We start from the raw sequence: 14,983 nt of genomic DNA on the forward strand, positions 1-14,983 counted from the left end.
TGTTAGACTCCGTTCACAGTTTTTCCATTTCCATCATTAAAACCTGCAGCCTAATCCTGTAGCTACTTTAATCTCTTAATTCTGTATCCTTCCCCTCCCCTCTGCATACAGTGCACTCCTGTTTTATTTCTCTTTCTCTGTCACTGATTTAAACTCATGTATTTCCATACATTCAGTGTCCCTCCAGCTCGTGCACACAGTAACTCCACCAAAATTTCAGTTGTGTCATTTTACTTGCTTTTAAATCCTTTACATGAGCATGCTTCCATGTGATAAGTGTGTGTGTGGAGAGTTTTTGAAGCTCATTTCTGCCGTGTCCTTGATTGTTGTCAAGCCCTGAGCATGACTAATGGTATGTAAGAGGATATACAGCAGCCTCATGGGTATCCAGAGTGTGGAGATGAGCAGAGGCATAAAATAAATGGAAACGTTAGATCACTTGATTACCAAGCATGACATAAAAGAGTGAATTTGGAGGATGGCATGGCAGATGGCCTGACAGTCCGATCCATGAGCCAAGAGCTTGGCCCACTACTTTTCTCTGTGGAAAACATGACATGGCCTGTGTGAATGTGATTCACACTGCCTTATTGCTGTTTTGCAGAGATTGCTGCATGACTGGAACAGCCTCCAGTATTCTGCATGGCAATAATAATTTACCAAATATAGAAACAAATATCAAACACACTAAGCCTCCTGAGAAGGGTAATTTATGTTTAAGAAGTTGTAATAATTGTATAAGCACACATTAGGGGATGTAAATGCTTCCACAACACGTGATTTAAACTGATTAAGATTCAACCACATTTTCTCGACAGTTATTCCAACATGCTCAGCCGCTCATTAACACTTTCCTCTGTGCACATCACTGCACTGTGTCCTCTATAAATCGCTCAGTTATGCAGACAGTTGACAGCAGTTTTGTGCATTGCAGTGAATGTCCTGCTGACATGTTACTCTGCAGGCCATCTGCTGTCAACATAGAGACAAGTGGAGCAAAGAATGCAGCCTGACATGAGTTTACTCTACAGCAGCAGAGCTGTTTGGCTTGTCCAGGCCTCTGACTGATTCCATTTCCCTACTTTGTAAACTACAAGGCAGCAATTCATCAGAATCATGGTGGAAAATATGAGCTGTACCAGAGTATGCACTGAGAGGCAAGGGATCCTTAGTGAAGCACGCTTTGATGTGTTTTGAAGGGAAAGTGAAGCAGTAATGAGAAGGTGTAATACTTTGGATGTTGTGAGATGGAACCATGTCCCACTGATTTCGCTGTAAACAGCATTCTGCTCTAGGTAATGATGAAGAAAGGAACTTCTGTGGTAAACGCCTGCACAAAACAGATATGCAATATTCTGGCTCTGGCCACAGTAGGTTTTGTTATCAAAGATAATTGCCCAGGTTTAAAATTGAGTTTAAAATGTGGAAGTGAAACTGGTTTCAACCCCCAAAGACAGCTACTATTTATTACAAATTCACCTTTGGATGTGATTTAAGATGACTTCACCTATTTAAAAAAATGTTTTTAATGCCTGCTTGCAGAATTCTTATCTTTCACACAGCACAAACCAAACCTGATCATGACTGCATAATGTACTTAAAAATAAATAAATAAAAAGAACTCAATCAGAGAATACAACATAGGGAAAAGTACAGATTTCAGAAGGAAAAATTCTAAGGAGAGTGTTCAGACATATATCCTCATCTTAAATTTTCATTTGCACCTTAAAATTGTTTTGTGATCTTCATGACTGGGATTCGACTGTGGCACAAAACACTGTGTATTTTCCATTTGTGTATCGTTCACAGATCATAGATGATTAACAAATCTTTACAGTTGGTTGTCTTACTTTTTTAAAGTTCTCTCAACTTTTTTTTTTACAGTGCATGGTTCAATTGTTCTTCTTAAACAGGGATCATAAAGACAAAATAACTGCAAAAGCAAATGATTAAACAAATCCTCCCACAGCTGCAAAAGTAACAATGGAAATTGATATTACTCTCATAACAGTAGCCTATCTCATTGAAATTATCAAATCAATATTAAAAGACGCAAATGTGCCTTTTGACTTATTTAGCACGTCATGCAGAAAAGGCAGAGATTATTTAGCTCTCAGGAGAGTTAAAAAAGAGATAAAATATAAATTAAAACTAGTAAATGTTCAGCATCTATGCACATAATCAGTACCACATTCAAAAACAACACAATTAACATGGCTAAAAAGTCTGTAGAAACTGAGCCCCCACAGAGCTGCACTTTTCAAAGCAGAGGAGGAGTTGCAGTGCACTGGGAAAAGATAGTTTCCTGGATCCTTGCCCTCCTGCTGCATCAGCCTGAGTCACCATTCTCCTGGCATCAGGTATTGCTGAGGAGGCTCCTCAACACACAGAGGCTGTACATCATCGTCAGTCCAATGCATTGTGTGCGTGTGTAAATGAGAGTGTGTGTTACCTGCAAGTCTCCCACGAGGCCCCTCAAACTCTTGAATAGCAAACAAACACTGCGGCAACAACAGAGTCTGTTCAAATTCCCTGTTGTTCCAAAATGTACCCGGAATATTGTTACCTCCTCCCTTTATCTTTGTATCAAAATGGGCTGCATGTATTAGTAATGCTGTAGCTGCCAGTCACACATCACACTGCAGCACAAGTTCCCGCTGCAAAAAAACACCTGAAAAAACAAACAAATTAATGCATCTTTCACTCAGTGATTGTTTATTTATCGAAAATTGATGGTTGATATTATTTGCGTTGAAATATTTTTCAATCAATTCTGTCATTATTATTATTATTATTATTGTTATAATTACTTTCAAAACTAATTGAAAAAGGAAGCAGAGTAAATAAGGAAATAAATTTAAAACTATGGCATAAAAATAGACACACTAAGGGTAAAAGTGAATAAAACATTCAGTTGTAGATAATGAAAAGTATACAGGGCATTTTAATTAAATTATATATATATATAAACAAATCAAACATTATTCATAAAGCACTTTCATGAACAACAGCATAAACTAATAATAAATAAATAAATAAATAGCATCTGAAAAACACAAGCAATCACACACCCAACTTTATCATAAACAAAATCAAACAATATGGAAAATGTTAAATAGCATGTCTGAGAGACTAACAAGTTATTGCAGATTTCTTGTGAAAGTGTTTTCTAATTCCAGCAGTAGCAGCAGCCTCTCTCAGCTGTCCTCTCATCTTATTTAGGTGCCCAAGGAATAATTACCTCTAAATTAATTGGGTGGGAATAACAATGCACTTCAGAGCAGACTGCTCTTATGTCATCCATTATGTATAGGCCCTCGGATGGCTTTGAAGTGATCATCACACTGCTGTATTTTACTACAGTCTTGTGAAGTCTCTATTATGGCCTGTGGGTGAATATCCGTGTCCCCAACACATCAAGGTGAATGAAGAGAGCTTTCTGCCCTCCAGCAATAGCTATTACAACCTGCTGACAGAATTCAATTAAAAAATGCCACTTACGGAACATGCTAGAAGTATCACTGAATGCATCTAATTAATGGCTGACTAAATGTATTATGTTGATTTCTGCCCATTACCTCCACATATTCTCCACCAGTTTTCTGCTGTACATTTCTAAATATGTAAAAATTTGAGATGGAGCTTTTTTTTTTTTTTTTTAGCTTGTCTCGTATCATATTAACACCAATGCTTGCTTATTTAGAGTCCATATTTTCCATATTTTTACACAAATGTAGTCTACACATCATCGTAGGACCTAAAAGCAAATAAAGAGAAATTAATCAAATAAATGTAGTTGTTGAGTCCTGCGAGTCCTGGCGCCAGGACAGAGTACCAGGGCGGGCAATTGATCGCTGTGGGCGGGTCACATTTATCAAATGAATTTAGACTTTAAGAGGACAAATTCTAGTTTAATAATTAAATATCTGACCCATATCAAAGCAGATTAGGTATAGCATACAACGAAAGAGAAAAAAGTTTTTTATTCCTCTTCAAATTAAAAAAAAAACCTTAAAATCAGATCCAGTAGATATCAGATGTAACACGACAGATTTAACAGAAAATAGAACCCTTCATTTATGATTAACAAAGTAAATCTAGTAATTTCAACCAATAATCCGACTTAAGAAAAAAAAATGAGACTGAGGTCGAGCTCAGTTATTCAAGAAATTTAAACAGCAACATTATGTGAGAGATGTTCGGAGCCATGGATCAAATTTTACACAAAACAACATTAACGCTCAGCACAACGTAGATGTTTCCATCAGGCCACTTAACAACCTTCCACATCCCAGCCAGAGAGGAACTGTGATGAAACCCACCGTTAGCTACTAACCAGCACAAATTTGCAAGTTTGTCTTAGGGAAAGGCAACTAGAGCTCAACCAAACTGATCCTGGTTCATTTTGTGCAACTTCAATTCTGTAAAATATCATGAAACATCTGCAGCAGACAAAAACCAGACATGCTAAACATGTAATTGAGACTCACGTAATTGAGTCGGACTGAGTTTTAACCAGCTGCAGACGATGCCTCCAGAGGCAGAGAAGAAGACAGACACATGCACCACATGCACCGGTAGTTGCTATGGTTACAATCTTGCTAGGTCATTCCAGACTCTTGGTAATTTTTCTACAACACTTTGCTGGAATCATCCAAAATGCTGGAAGTGGCTTCTTGCTGTGTGACACCTGACACATGTTCCTTTCTTCACATTATCATTGGATTATCATTGGATTTAACCCAGATTTAAGTGTCTATAGTTGATTAAAGTTTGATCAAGAAGTGATACTGAGAATGATTAGGTTCTTTTTATTGGTTAACAGTATAGTGAAGGCAAATATTATGTTATGTCCATAACTTGTTCCCCAACTGTTTCAGAATGTTTTCTATTAGTGCCTGTAACTGTAAAAATATTAGTTACAAACACACACATCACAGTAGTTGTTTACATCATTGACGTATCTTCCTTTCCTTTTTAACAACATTTATTAAATAGACTGCAACACAAATATATTCTATTCTATATTATTTCTACTCTTTTCAAAGGGCCCTTTGCTTTACTATTAATGCTACTATTTTTTATTATTTTTAAAAGGTATTAATTTCTTTTTGTCTCTGTCTGAATTACCAATATGAAGATTGATGTAAACCTAAACAGATGGGACATTTAGAAATAAGATCCTTGGTGTTTCCATCTGCATATGACAGACATTAGGAGGTAAGAAAAGCATACAAAGAAACAAACACAATAAATGTGCCAATGTAAAACTAAAATTATCTGTCAAATGTGTAATAAAAACATTGGTAAGAAGTTTTCTTTCCCCCTTAACTTATAACTAGCTGACATAGTGTGACGTGAGGGACAAGTGTGAACTAATTGACAATGCCAACCGGGGGAAATTTCACTTCCAGTAAATATGAAAGGATGCAGGTTTAATCATGCACCTGGACAACAGATGGATTTTGTCTAAAAACAATCAAGATTTAGTAAAATTTAAATCATAATATAACCCAGACTTGTCAAAAGCCACTAATGGTCCCCTCTTGCTACCAGAGGCAGGGTACCCTGAATGTCAACAAAAATAAACAACCTGTTAACAAAAGAAAAAAGTACACGCTAACAAAACTAATAATGAAATGCAAAAAACAACTAAACAAAATGCAAAGAAAACCAAACCTTGCAAGTTCATTAAAAACACAGGTTGTTGTCTGGAAGACTCAACAGGAGCCCAGCCGTGCACTTGGTCCAGACTGGGAGGAGTCCAGTGGGGAGGTTGTCTCCAATAGATAGACTGTGCAGAACAAAATAAGCCTGGACATGGCAGTAGAGCATCCAGCATCCAGCAGAATGCCCCACGGCGCACAGCCATCCTACGTGTCAGTGAGTGAAGCCTCCCCTAACCGAAGGAGGAACGGTACCACAGCCAGACAAACTCCTGGATGGTGGAGAAAACAATTTGGCCTGATGCCAAGTTACTGCAGCAGTTGAGAGAGAAAGAGTTGGTTCACCTGAAAAAAGCAGAACTGATGCAGGCTGTGCCAACCACAGCCAGCAAACTGCCACAAGTAAACCAACGATCAGCGTCACCTGGCAGGACCAGGCACGCCAACCACCACCACCACAGAAAAGTGTCTGCTCCGCCCTGCAGTTACCTCTGATAGGTCACACCTGATGAGTGCAAACTGGAGGAAGAGGGTGGAAGCCTTTCCCACCACAATAGCTGTTTCTGAAACAATCATTTGCAATGCTAAAAAATACTTTTTGCAGGTTACTTGTTACTTTTATATTTGAGAAAATGACTTGAATAATTACTTCTTTTTTTCCCAGTCTTTTCAAACAAATGTTTATGTACTTCTTTTTTAAGAAAGATTGTGTACTCCCATAACTTTTGGCTGTGATGTACAATATGTGTACTGTATGGTGTTGTTTTTGTTTTGTTTTGTTTTGTTTTGTTTGTGTGTGTGTGTGTGTGTTTTTGTTTTGTTTTTTTACATTAAAGCTGGTAAACCCAAAATAAGAATATGGAAATTATATGAAGTGAAGCACATTTTTTTATGGGTGGCCAGACTGGGGCATGGACCAGGAAAAGGGTGGCAGTGTTTTTTCAGCATTATTGTCTATTTAACTTCAAACAGTCATCACATCTGGTTGTTTTATGATTTTTGCATCTTCTTCATTAGGTGTAAACAATATGGACAGACAAATATTATCAACCACATACCGTATAGGCAATTGGTGAGATGATGCTGCATAACAACATAACATAACTCAGTACATTACATGATGCACACACTTGCACTTGGGCTTGGGTTTACACAAAATATTTTTTATAATTTGACTATCGAATGGGATCTTGTATATTTTGCATGTAAATGCACGACTAACACAGTTAAGCTGTCATTTACAGTTTCAACAAAGCAGTGTTTAGAAGAAACTGTGAAGCCGCAGAGTTTTATTGTTCACAGGAAGTAAGTGTGGAGAGATTTACAAGGCTATAATAACAAATTCTCTGCTGTGCTCTCGACTCTGCAAGCTTTAAAAGTTATGTCTGCTCTGTGTTCTTTCACACAGTGGTTCGATCATAGCTGATGAAATCAGCATGAAAAGGCAAGAAGGCAAATATTAATGTTTTTTTTTTTTTTTTTATTGCTTCATACGTTATTCATTAGCTATTTGTTCTACTTCCCTACCCTAGTCCCATAAAATCTTAACTTCTTCTGTTGTTGACATTTGTACCCCCACCAGACCACAGTCAGTCTTTATTATGCAGTCTTGTTTTAATAATTTCTCAATTTTGCCCATCAAAAAGGCTTAAAATTATAGCCTGATTTGGAACATGTAACACCTCTGAAACATCTTTGCATGCTCACTTTGCAGCAGGGTTTAGGCTTTACTCTGCCCACATTTCCCAGAACAGTCCTCCACAGAGGACAGCGGATATAACCCTTCCTAAACCGGTTTATTATCTCACTAAATTTGACCTTGCGTAATCTATTGATCTTTATCTTGACTCATTCAAAATTTCAAAAGGCTCTTTTAGTCATGTCAGTCATTTCAATATCACAGCTCCCCTCTGGTGGTAGTGCAGTTTTTGGACGAGCCAAGATAATTGGATTTTCTCACCTCAGACTGTCTGCACTGTCACAGAGATTTGGGGAAATTAAAATCTTCCTTGTGCAGTAAATCAATATAAAAACAATCCCACTCGCTCTCAAAAAGTGCTACACATGCAGAGAAAAGCAATTAACCCAGTGCAGGAATTGATTTGGTCCACTTCAGCTTATCTCTTTTGGCATTGCCATGTTTTTACACACCCGCAGGGAAGATCAAAAGTTTTTTTCTTGTTTCAATACCTGACAACATCTTTGGATTTGCACTCATTTTTATCTTCACCAGGCAATTACCTGCTATGGTAATCAATGCAGGGCCGTCTTTGTTAATAGTCTGTGGTATCGCCTGCTCTGCAGGCAGCACAAATTAGAGTGATTCATCACAGCACCACACTGCCCTGCTGGCAATGCTGAATCAATTCTCACATACTGTACACACACATACCCACTACTACGCTATTACTGTGGCAGCTAACTAGCTCTCTGCATTCTGCCGGGAGAGGTCACAGAGACCTTGATGCTGATTCTTTTAAAACAATAGAGTTTCATCAAGAAGGTTTGAGTCAGGAATTCATAACTTAACAGAAGAGCGGACGTAACTGATGCACTTGTTTTTTCTCTCACACCCCAGCAGATTCAGAAGCTGCCTGCAAAAGTAATTTCTCTTGTTGAGTTGGCTATTTACATCTATTATGCTCAAGAAAGAATTAATATTTATAGAACCCCTGCTTTTAGAGTTGCAATCTAATTCCAAGGTGAGTGCATAAAAAGGACAAATAGCTTGTTTTATTTACTTATAAATGGATTAAAACAATACCCCTCTCTAGTTGGGGGCTGATGAACTAAAGAAACTGACAGCTTCTGCAGCGCTGAGCTGCAATGTACACATACAGTATGCCTTTCTCCCTTTTCACTGTCTCTCTCAATCTTTTATGCGCATATACCAACTCATGGAGAAAATCAATAGTAGTCCCACTTGTTTCTGTCTCCTGGTGACACCTGCCAACTCCTCCAAATATGACATCTCACATCCAAACCTTTTTGACAAACAGACTGCAGCAGAGTACTGCTCAACAGGAAAGAGACCAGACAGGAAAAGTCAAAACAGGAAAAATCTGTGTGCTTTCTCATTGGACAAACTGGATACAATGGAGCAAAATAAGACAGAGGTGCAGAGCAGGCATGCACAAAACTTCCTCTAATGTTTTCAAAAATGTTAACTGAAATGGGGTTTCTTGAAGTGGTACTGTTGTTAGCTCTGTAGTCTCACAGCAAGAGGGTTCTGGCATCTAGGTGGTTTTGGGTTATTTGGTAAATCTCAGCTGTGATGGTTGTCTGTCTCTCTGTGGCCTCTCTCCATGAGGCTGAAGAGGGTGTAGCTAAAGAATGGTTGGATTATATTATACTAAACTCAGAAATCAGAAAAGATGATCTATTGTTATTTAATTCTGCTCAGGACTAACATAGAGAGACAGGCCACTGTGCAAACACACACTCAGACTTAGTTTAGAATCATCAGTTCAGCTAACATGCATGGGCAGCTAGAGAAAAGCCTTGTACAAGAACATACAAACTCTTCACAGAAATGGCAGTCCAATTTACAACCTGCTGCTCTGCTGATCACTCCTGAACATAAACTGCTTCATCTATTTTTAAAAGATTGACTGCTTTATATAGTGGAGCGATAGACAAGAGCTAAAGGAAATTTTGTAATTATAGCCGAATGCCATCAGAAATATCAGAAGAAACCATTATGATGCGTCTGACTTATTCCTTTCATGCTTAATTTTGAGTCCTATTTCTGATAGCATTATCACAATACTAACACATTTATCTTCAGTTATGGAATTATTTCACCAAAAACAAATAGGAAAATGTATATGATGTTGCATCTATCCACACCACTTACACATTATATTTTATCAAAACTAGTGCAGCAACCACTGCAAATGACAGATTTCATGAAATTTCTCTTTTCCTCATTAATTTCCACTCTCAGCTTAATAAAGATTAAATTAACAAAACCTGTTTTACTTGCTCAATTTGTATGTAAGTCTTCTTGCATGAAAAAGTCCAGAGGCATTTAAAACACACGCACACACACACACAAAAATAGAAAGAAAGAAAGAAATAAAAAGTCAAAATGGGATTAGAACAACAAGACTACCAGCTTGTTAATACAAAAGTGAGGTACAGTGGTATAGTACAGTGGCTCTTTTACTTAGTGAAGATAATCCTGCCCAGTGACAACATGAATAGCAGAATGATGGTCTGGCTGCCATCTTGTTGCTTTGCCAAGGGGAAGTTTTTTGGATTTGAGGAAAATTAAGCTTTGTGATATAAATGAAAGTTAAATATTATTCCTATTTTATTTCTTTAATTTGACTATTTCTGAATTACATATTAATGCTGAACCTGATAAATGGAACAAAAGAAAGAAAGAGAGAGTTGAGGGAAGAAAAAATTATTCAAAGATACAAACAGATGAAAAAACATTAACAACTGTATAATCAACACCCAAAATAATAATAATAAAATAACAAAGCAGAAAATTATACACCACAATTATATGAAAAGAAATGATGATAAAACCTGCAGGACAGCAGCTCATTGACCCAGTGTGAATAGAACTATAAATGTGTCTAATAATGTCGCAAAACTTTGAGCTTGAAATATTGTCCTTTTCAGTTGAGTTTTAATTAAGTTTGCATTAGAATTAATTAGTACTAATTTCTCCAGAAATCACCCCTCTTGTTGCATTTTCTCTAATTGCCCTACTCAGTGAATCTAGACCTGATTACCTATTTACTAAAACGCTGCATACTCTCCCATTTCCTAAAGTAAACTGTTTATTAGCCATGCTAGTGGTCCAACATTTCCTCCTGGTGCTTCTCTTGCAGGTGTTTACTACCTTCAGCTGAGCCCCTGTCTGACCTGGTTCCTAAAGTTAGTCTGACTTCCTACTGAGCGTTTGGATTTGCCCTGAGGATTTGTTAGCTTTATTTTGATTGGTTACCTGTGTACCAATCACCTTCCACACCAAAACACAAAACTTGGATTTTACCCTGCCTGCCTGTGGTGTCGTGCATTTACTGTTCCTGAACAAATCTCATTACCCTTTAAATAGCAGTCTGTCACCTGACCTCGACTCAACAGCTTTTTTAACATCCTCAAACTGAGAGGCCCAGAAACAAGCAGCAACTGAAGCGACTGCAGTTAAATCTGGCTTAGCATATGAGAAACTCAGCATTATATGGGTTCAATCATTAATTAAAAATGTTTCTATGTGGGATGGGGAGTTGTAACCCTAGATGGCAGAGTTGAGCCAAGGGGGCAGAGTCTATAAAAGGGGGGCGGAGCGTTCACCTAGGTCTCACTGATGCACCACACCTGAGAGCAGCATGCAGCAGAGGCCTTTGTGTGATAGTATTTAATGCTCAAGATAAATTCTTGAGTAGTGGCTTCAACAGAACAGTCAGGACACAAGTTTTCAGTCACCTGCATGCACCTGCGCGAGTGAGAAAGGAGTTATTTTCTGTTATTGTTCAATTGATCAATTGGATGGACCGCTTTAGTTTTCGTTTAGACATTGAACTATGTTAAAGGGAGAGGTTCCAAAGGGAGAGTGGTCTATGCATGTTTTGTTGTGTTTAAAGTGTTATATTTGGTTCTTTTTAATTCCATGCATTGTAGTGTGGTTTGTAACACACTGAGCCAAATATTGATTTATTTTGTTTCTTTTAGTTGGTCCATTTCTTTAGTACAGTACAGAAATACCCTCCACGTTTTATATGTCCAACATCCAAACCATTAAAGTATTAAAAGGATTTTATTCTGTTTATAAATAATTTTTTCTTTTAAATATAGTGGTCTCTTGTTCCAGTTCATTCTGGTGTTTTCCTGGATAAATACTGCGTGGTCACACATCTCATCTAGCTTATCACTACATTTTTTCCCCATCTGTTAACCTGCACCACAGAGAGTAATGGCTCTGACATGATATGTTTCCTTGTGGCTTCTCATGAGATTGTATCTGATTCTGTCTTCCTCTGCATGACAGGCAGGATTTGAGCATCTTATCCTGAGCTCTGTTTTACACAATAGGAAACAATGCTGTGTGCTATTTAGTAATCCAAACAGATTGGTGGATAAATGCTACCCAGACTAAATCCATGGTTTGTTATTTTGTCTGGGTAGTGTTTATCCGGCATTTTCTTTGGTTCAGTCCCCAAGAGTGAGGGATCAGCTGTGCCTGCATCAGCAGTCCAGTTTTATTCTTTATGAGCCAGATGCCGCTGTGTGGAGACACTTGCAATGCCTACAGGTTGTGTTTCAGTGTTGCAATCCAAAATGCAATGACTGATTAGAAAAAGTAAAACAGGTTTCTAACTGCCAAGAGACATTTTATGCCAAAACACATGTTTGGATATAAATTAAGTATCCCAGTTGCTGTTTTAATTAAAATGATGTTTCAGTGATTAAGAGCCATCTACATGACCAGAATTTACTCTGATTCAAGATCAGAATAGTCAGATTAATAGTGCAATAGTTTGGTGCAATCACAGCATCATTAAATTCTCACAAGTTTTAGCCAAGTAAGAGTAGCTGCACTCAAATATTTACATTGGTGAAATGACCCTTATAGAAATTAACGATACTATTCTCTGCAAGATTTGGTATCTCCCTAATTTGCTTCTTTGAATCATCGCCTTCATAAATAGTTTACCCATTTTGATTGTGATAATATTCATTGTGATGGCAAAAGTTGAAATAGCTAAAAGTGTTATTTCCTCTTGTCCACAATAAAACAAGAACAAACGTTAACATTTGTACATATACCAGTATGTACAGTAATAAATACTGTTGCAATCACTAAACATCACAAACAGACCCTGCACACAATGAACCTGCATCTAGAATCCATTTAGATGGATAAACAAAAACAAAAAATTAACCTCATGATGGCCTTACAGGAAGAATGTTAATATTTTCAGAGACATCATTAAATATGAAGAAAGGTTTTAATCAGTTTACCAAGCACATGCTAAAAAAATAAAATCAATCAAGTCTATAAAACTTTATGTTAACACTAGCAGGATTTTATATTATTTTATCTTATTTGAACACAAAATAAAACATTACGCTTGTTTCATTTTCATGATGTACCATGAGTGTTGTAGTTATGTACTGTATATATAAAACCTCATGCAAATATTTGCTCAAGCTGAAAGAATTTCAGCATGCACAGGCACATGTTCGTGTCTTTTTGCATCATATGACACAAAAACCTATTTTGGGGAGAATTCCAGGGGAAAAAGGGAAAAAACAACACATGGTTTATATAGCACTTTACTATGCCTGGGATGATATCCAAAGCACTTTACATCACACTTCACACACACACTATGACTCCTGACCTTGCCCAAGGACACCTCAACATGAACTCAACTTGGCCGAGGATCGAACAGGCAACCCTCGGGTTACAAGACGACCGCTCTACCTTGCTGAGCCACGCCACACATCTTACATTTATACTACTTTATATGCAGTCACTACACCCACAACAACACGTTTGGGCTGAACTCCTAACAGAAATATGGTTATACGAATGAAGAGATTACTGAATGCATTCACAGGGATGCCAGCAGAGTTTCTGAGGGTAAATCCCTCATATCCATGCCTAGTCCTTAACTCCATATCATAGATTGAGAATTAGAAGGTCTGCTGTGAAGTCACAGAATCAGCCAGAACTTACAGTCTGAAAAAGGCCAAATTCATGTTTTAGTTATAGGCTGGAAGAGTTTACACCACCTGTCAACCTGAACACAAACAACAGGGGACAGCAGATGTGATTTGAGAGTGAAACTACTATTCACTGTTTACAGAGACAGAGAGGGCCTTTTTGCTGTTTAACTGTGGATTTCCACTTCAACATGAACATGCATACCAGCTTATTTTCTGCAATAACATTTACTTAGCTTCAGGTGGGGTGTTAGCAAAACAGTTTGGGATGTGAATATGCTGCAAAACATTTCCTACACCAATGGACATGAGGTATTTTTCAGCACACAGTGGATTTTTCCCTGAAAGAAAAAAAGAAAATCAGAGGAATAATTTGCAATCACATCACATTCAGCCCATGACAGACTTTTGTTTCAGGCAGGGCTCTATGTTGCACCTTGAATGATGTTTTCTCTGCCAATAGGGATGTGTTTAGTGCTCACACAGGAACAAAGAATATGTCAGGTCCTGTCCTGTATCAAAGCAGCCATCACTCTCGCTCCGCGAGGGAAGACAGAAAAACAGACTGACACAGCTGACTCAATCATTGTTGCTGCTTCTGCAAAGCTCAAACCCTCTCTGACGTCTTTATCTTTGTCATCACCTTATTTCCTTCATCTGCTTGCCTGCTATGCTCCTCTCACCTCCAGGTCTCTTTCTTTCAATCTTTACAATGAGCCAAAACTGGAACTTTACACAGGAGATAGAGAATATTAGTGCTGATAAGCTCCACAAGGAGACGGAGGGTGAGTGTTTACATATTGAGGAATGAGAATATGTTACGAAATTGGCTTTGTATTGTCAAACAAAAGAAGACAGAGGCTGACTGAGATAGAGAAGAATTTCTTTGGACATAGTTAAAGCTGCTACGTGTAAACAAAAAGAGCGCTGCTCATTTAATTAAAACAGAGACAGCGTTGTGGCAGAAGTGTGATTTGCTTATGCTTTTTCTGGGAGTTAGCGGCATGTAACAATAATGAGATCTGATTGTTTCATGATTGCATTTCATAACATTTTTTTTTTTTTTTTTTTGTTAATGTGGATTAACGTCTGACTACACTCCTTTCCTTACTATGACTCCTGACCTCACAATACACCAAATCACTCCAAGGATGCAGCTTTTTAGGAAAAGCAAAAATATAACAGCACTCTGGCAACAACATATGGTCCTCTGCTTCTCTGTTTCCACACACATAATGTAGAAAAAAAACAGAAAATTAACTGAACACTGTTTATTGGCTGACTAAAACATATTTGAAAATGCTTTTTAATAATGTTGCATAATATAAGCGGGTCATAAAAGACCGATTGCATCTTTTCTGGTCTGAATGGGAGACAAAGACAAAAATTGTACACGAGTGATTAAAAATACATTAGTGGTAGCAGCCATCCCCTGATTTCATACTCTGGCAGTCCCAAGAGCTCCAGCGGCTGCTGCATGAAACAAGCCAGTATTTGTTTTGTTTGACGCAGGTAGCTTCAGCTCCCATGGGAGGTTTGCTGTTAATGACTTTGCTAAGATGAAGCGTAGGTGTGAGGGTGGGCTGGGATTAAAAGAGAAGGGAATAAAAGCAAGAGCGGAAGCTAAT

The sequence above is a fragment of the Melanotaenia boesemani genome, chromosome 7 (genome assembly GCF_017639745.1).
Source record: "Melanotaenia boesemani isolate fMelBoe1 chromosome 7, fMelBoe1.pri, whole genome shotgun sequence".
NCBI lineage: Eukaryota > Metazoa > Chordata > Actinopteri > Atheriniformes > Melanotaeniidae > Melanotaenia > Melanotaenia boesemani.